This window comes from Triticum dicoccoides, chromosome 7A (genome assembly GCF_002162155.2).
Source record: "Triticum dicoccoides isolate Atlit2015 ecotype Zavitan chromosome 7A, WEW_v2.0, whole genome shotgun sequence".
Lineage (NCBI taxonomy): Eukaryota > Viridiplantae > Streptophyta > Magnoliopsida > Poales > Poaceae > Triticum > Triticum dicoccoides.
This window is the reverse complement of record NC_041392.1, coordinates 14,406,121-14,413,056: the sequence shown is the minus strand read 5'-3', so window position 1 is coordinate 14,413,056 and position 6,936 is coordinate 14,406,121.

Sequence of the window (6,936 nt, the reverse complement as noted above, 5' to 3'; positions counted from 1 at the left end):
TGTAAATACAGGCTTCACCGCAAGTCTGTATAAAACTATATGCTTTGATCAACTCATCAAAGCGTATATTCCAACTCCGAGATGCTTGCACCAGTCCATAGATGGATCGCTGGAGCTTGCACATTTTGTTAACACCTTTAGGATTGACAAAAACTGTCTGGTTGCATCATATACAACTCTTCTTTAATAAATCCATTAAGGAATGCAGTTTTGTTTATCCATTTGCCAGATTTCATAAAATGCGGCAATTGCTAACATGATTCGGACAGACTTAAGCATAGATACGAGTGAGAAACTCTCATCGTAGTCAACACCTTGAACTTGTCGAAAACCTCTTGCGACAATTCTACCTTTATAGATAGTAACACTACTATCAGCGTCCGTCTTCCTCTTGAAGATCCATTTATTTTCTATGGCTTGCCGATCATCGGGCAAATCCATCAAAGTCCATACTTTGTTCTCATACATGGATCATATCTCAGATTTCATGGCCTCAAACCATTTCGCGGAATCTGGGCTCATCATCGCTTCCTCATAGTTCGCAAGTTCGTCATGGTCTAGTAACATGACTTCCATAACAGGATTACCGTACCACTCTGGTGCGGATCTCACTCTGGTTTACCTACGAGATTCGGTAGTAACTTGATCTGAAGTTACATGATCATCATCATTAGCTTCCTCACTAATTGGTGTAGTAGTCACAAGAACAGATTTTTATGATGAACTACTTTCCAATAAGGGAGAAGGTACAATTACCTTATCAAGTTTTCTACTTTCCTCCCACTCACTTCTTTCGAGAAAAACTCCTTCTCTGGAAAGGATCCATTCTCAGCAACGAATGTTTTGCCTTCGGATCTGTGATAGAAGGTGTACCCAACTGTCTCCTTTGGGTATCCTATGAAGACACATTTCTCCGATTTGGGTTTGAGCTTATCAGGATGAAACTTTTTCACATAAGCATCACAACCCCAAACTTTAAGAAACGACAACTTTGGTTTCTTGCTAAACCACAGTTCATATAGTGTCGTCTCAACGGATATAGATGATGCCCTATTTAACGTGAATGCAGCTGTCTCTAATGCATAACCCCAAAACAATAGTGGTAAATTGGTAAGAAACATCATAGATTGTACTATATCCAATAAAGTACGGTTATGACGTTCGGACACACCATTCTGATGTGGTGTTCCAGGTGGCATGAATTTGTGAAACTATTCCACATTGTTTTAATTGAAGACCAAACTCGTAACTCAAATATTTGTCTCCGCGATCAATTCGTGGAAACCTTATCTTCTTGTCACGATGATTTTTAACTTCACTCTGAAATTCTTTGAACTTTTCAAACGTTTCAGACTTGTGTTTCATCAAGTAGATATACCCATATCTGCTTAAATCATCTATGAAGGTCAGAAAATAATGATACCTGCCGCGAGCATTAACACTCATCGGATCGCATACGTCAGTATGTATTATTTCCAATAAGTCAGTTGATCGCTCCATTGTTCCGGAGAACGGAGTTTTAGTCATCTTGCCCATGAGGCATGGTTCGCAAGCATCAAGTGATTCATAATCAAGTGATTCCAAAATCCCATCAGCATGGAGTTTCTTCATGCGCTTTACACCAATATGACTTAAACGGCAGTGCCACAAATAAGTTGCACTATCATTATTAACTTTGCATCTTTTGGCTTCAATATTATGAATATGTGTATCACTACGATCGAGATCCAACAAAGCATTTTTGTTGGTGTGTATGACCATAGAAGGTTTTATTCATGTAAACAAAACAACAATTATTCTCTAACTTAAATGAATAACCGTATTGCAATAATCATGATCAAATCATAGTCATGCTCAACGCAAACAACAAATAACACTTATTTAGTTTCAACACTAATCCCGAAAGTATAGGGAGTGTGCGATGATGATCATATCAATCTTGGAACCACTTCCAACTCTCATCGTCACTTCACCCTTAACTAGTCTCTGTTTATTCTGCAACTCTCGTTTTGAGTTAACAATCAAAGCAACTGAACTAGTATCAAATACTTAGGGGTTGCTATAAACACTAGTAAAATACACATCAATAACATGTATATCAAATATACCTTTGTTCACTTTGCCATCCTTCTTATCCGCCAAATACTTGGGGCAGTTCCGCTTCCAGTGACCAGTCCCTTTGCAGTAGAAGCACTTAGTCTCAGGCTTAGGACCAGACTTGGGCTTCTTCACTTGAGCAGCAACTCGCTTGCCATTCTTCTTGAAGTTCCCCTTCTTCCCTTTGCCCTTTTCTTGAAACTAGTGATGTTGTCAACCATCAACACTTGATGTTTTTCTTGATTTCTACCTTCGTCGATTTCAGCATCATGAAGAGCTTGGGAATCGTTTCCGTTATCCCTTGCATACTATAGTTCATCACGAAGTTCTACTAACTTGGTGATGGTGACTAGAGAATTCTGTCAATCACTATCTTATCTAGAAGATTAACTCCCACTTGATTCAAGCGATTGTAGTACCCAGACAATCTGAGTATATGCTCACTAGTTGAGCGATTCTCCTCCATCTTTTAGCTATAGAACTTGTTGGAGACTTCATATCTCTCAACTCGGGTATTTGCTTGAAATATTAACTTCAACTCCTGGAACATCTCATATGGTCCATGACGTTCAAAACGTCTTTGAAGTCCCGATTCTAAGCCGTTAAGCATGGTGCACTAAACTATCAAGTAGTCATCATATTGAGCTAGCCAAATGTTCATAATGTCTGCATCTGCTCCTGCAATAGGTTTGTCACATAGCGGTGCATCAAGGACATAATTTTTCTGTGCAGCAATGAGGATAAACCTCAGATCACGGATCCAATCCGCACCATTGCTACTAACATCTTTCAACACAATTTTCTCTAGGAACATATCAAAATAAACATATGAAAGCAACAACGCAAGCTATTGATCTACAACATAGATATGCTAATACTACCAGGACTAAGTTCATGATAAATTAAAGTTCAGTTAATCATATTACTTAAGAACTCCCACTTAGATTGACATCCCTCTAATCCTCTAAGTGATTACGTGATCCAAATCAACTAAACCATGTCCGATCATCACGTGAGATGGAGTAGTTTCTTTGGTGAACATCACTATGTTGATCATATCTACTATATGATTCACGCTCGACCTTTCGGTCTCCGTGTTTCGAGGCCATATCTGTATATGCTTGGCTCATCAAGTATAACCTGAGTATTCCGCGTGTGCAACTGTTTTGCACCCGTTGTATTTGAACGTAGAGCCTATCACACCCGATCATCACGTGGTGTCTCAGCACGAAGAACTTTCGCAACGGTGCATACTCAGGGAGAACACTTCTTGATAATTAGTGAGAGATCATCTTAAAATACTACCGTCAATCAAAGCAAGATAAGATGCATAAAAGATAAACATCACATGCAATCAATATAAGTGATATGATATGGCCATCATCATCTTGTGCTTGTGATCTCCATCTTCGAAGCACCATCATGATCACCATCGTCACTGGCGCGACACCTTGATCTCCATCATAGCATCGTTGTCGTCTCGCCAATCTTATGCTTATACGACTATCGCTACCGCTTAGTGATAAAGTAAAGCATTACAGGGCGATTGCATTGCATACAATAAAGCGACAACCATATGGCTCCTGCCAGTTGCCGATAACTCGGTTACAAAACATGATCATCTCATACAATAAAATTTAGCATCATGTCTTGACCATATCACATCACAACATGCCCTGCAAACACAAGTTAGACGTCCTCTACTTTGTTGTTGCAAATTTTACGTGGCTGCTACGGGCTTAGCAAAAACCAATCTTACCTACGCATCAAAACCACAACGATAGTTTGTCAAATTGGTGCTGTTTTAACCTTCGCAAGGACCGGGCGTAGCCACACTCGGTTCAACTAAAGTTGGAGAAACTGACACCCGCCAGCCACCTGTGTGCAAAGCACGGCGGTAGAACCAGCCACGCGTACGCGTAATGTCGGTCCGGGCCGTTTCATCCAACAATACCGCCGAACCAAAGTATGACATGCTGGTAAGCAGTATGACTTATATCGCCCACAACTCACTTGTGTTCTACTCGTGCATATAACATGATACCATAAAAACCTAGGCTCGGATGCCACTGTTGGGGAACGTAGTAATTTCAAAAAAATTCCTACGCACACGCAAGATCATGGTGATGCATAGCAACGAGACGGGAGAGTGTTGTCTACGTACCCTCGTAGACCGAAGCGGAAGCGTTGACGCAACGTAGAGGAAGTAGTTGTATGTCTTCCCGGTCCAACCGATCCAAGCACCATTCCTCCGGCACCTCCGAGTTCTTAGCACACGTTCAGCTCGATGACACTCCCCGAGCTCCGATCCAGCAAAGCTTCGGGGATGAGTTCCGTCAGCACGACGGCGTGATCACGATCTTGATGTTCGACCGTCGCAGGGCTTCGCCTAAGCACCGCTACAATATGACCGAGGTGGAATATGGTGGAGAGGGGCACCGCACACGGGATATGGAACGATCATGAAGATCAACTTGTGTGTCCTGGGGTGCCCCCTGCCCCCGTATATAAAGGAGCAAGGGGGAGGGGGCGGCCGGCCTAGGAGGGGCGCAGGCCTCCTTCCTTTTGGCCTCTCTCCTCTATTTCCGTATGGCCCAATAAGGCGCATATACTCCCCGGCGAATTCCCGTAACTCTCCGGTACTCCGAAAAATACCCGAATCACTCGGAACCTTTCTGAAGTCCGAATATAGTCGTCCAATATATCGATCTTTACGTCTCGACCATTTCGAGACTCCTCGTCATGTCCCCGATCTTATCCGGGACTCCGAACTCCTTCGGTACATCAAAACTCATAAACTCATAATATAACTGTGATCGAAACCTTAAGCGTGCGGACCCTACGGTTCGAGGACAATGTAGACATGACCGAGACACGTCTCCGGTCAATAACCAATAGCGGGACCTGGATGCCCATATTGGCTCGTACATATTCTACGAAGATCTTTATCGGTCAGACCGCATAACAACATACGTTGTTCCCTTTGTCATCGGTATGTTACTTGCCCGAGATTCGATCGTCGGTATCTCAATACCTAGTTCAATCTCGTTACCGGCAAGTCTCTTTACTTGTTCCGTAATACATCATCGCGAAACTAAGTCATTAGTTGCAATGCTTGCAAGGCTTAAGTGATGTGTATTACCGAGAGGGCCCAGAGATACCTCTCCGACAATCGGAGTGACAAATCCTAATCTCGAAATACGCCAACCCAACATGTACCTTTGGAGACACCTGTAGAGCTCCTTTATAATCACCCAGTTACGTTGTGACGTTTGGTAGCACACAAAGTGTTCCTCCGGCAAACGGGAGTTGCATAATCTCATAGTCATAGGAACATGTATAAGTCATGAAGAAAGCAATAGCAACATACTAAACGATCGGGTGCTAAGCTAATGAAATGGGTCATGTCAATCAGATCATTCAACTAATGATGTGACCCCGTTAATCAAATAACAACTCTTTGTCCATGGTTAGGAAACATAACCATCTTTGATTAACGAGCTAGTCAAGTAGAGGCATACTAGTGACACTCTGTTTGTCTATGTATTCACACATGTATTATGTTTCCGGTTAATACAATTCTAGCATGAATAATAAACATTTATCATGAAATAAGGAAATAAATAATAACTTTATTATTGCCTCTAGGGCATATTTCCTTCAGCAACACCTTCAGGAAGGAACGCGACGATGCCGACGCTGCTGCCCGGACTGGTCCTAGGGTTTCCCCCGGTACACGAAGGGGCGTGTGGAAAAGGCATACCTCACGCCCTTCAGGAAACGGTTGCACCCGCGGGCGTCACTGCGTTGGTGTCGGCCAAGCGGACAGGGATTTCTTCCGTCCGTCAAACAACCACAGCCCTGGTTGACCCGTCGCACTCCACCAATCTTGCCACCCACCAACATGTGCCACCACGTTCTTTAAATCACTACCCCCGTCTCACCATGGAAAGAGAAGCGAGACCGACGGATCCGAGAGGGGACAGTCGGGAACAAGGAGCGGCAGAATCAGCAGCCACACGGGAGGGAACAACCTCCACCGCCCTTGGCGGTCACCGGCCGGATGCAGCAAGAGGAGCACACCAGGCCCACGGCCAGGCCAAGCCAGAAAGGGCTCGTGAAGCTCCCGTCACCACACTGTAGTGCGTGCGCCACCGCCTCCGCAACCCCCTGCATGAGCCGCACCTCCATCCGCCGAAGCTGTCGCAGACGAACAAGTAGGCGAAGCAAAACTGACGGGTCCGAGAGGGGACAACCGGGAACGAATAGCGGCAGAATCAGCAGCCAAGCGGGTGGGGACAACCTCCACCGCCCATGGCGGTCACCGGCAGGATGCAGCAAGAGGAGCACACCTGGCCCACGGCCCGGCCGAGCCAGAAAGGGCTCGTGAAACTCCCGGAGTCGCGCTGCAGTGCGCGCGCCTCCGTCTACGCAACCACCCACACGAGCTGCTCCACCGTCCGTAGGTGCCGCCGGTCACGCCCGCCCAGACCCAGATGGGGCCCAAAAGGGCCTAGATCTGGGCTAGTAGGGCGCCGTCGCCTGTTGCCGCGCCATCCCGCAGCCAAGTGGCTGCGCCGCCGCCTCCCCACCATCCGGCGCAGCGCCGCCGCCGGAGCCACCGCTGCCTGAGGAACACCACCGCACGCCCACGACGGGGAATGAAGACCACCCGCTGCCACCGGAGGACCGAAGCCGGATCCCAGCCATCACCATGGGGCACAGCCGCCGCGCGGCCAAGCACCCATCCACCGCCGCCGCACCGCAGCACGGACCGGATAGAGTGCCGCCTCGCTGCCGGACCCCGTGCACGCCCGACGCCACTGCCCTGGGAGGGAG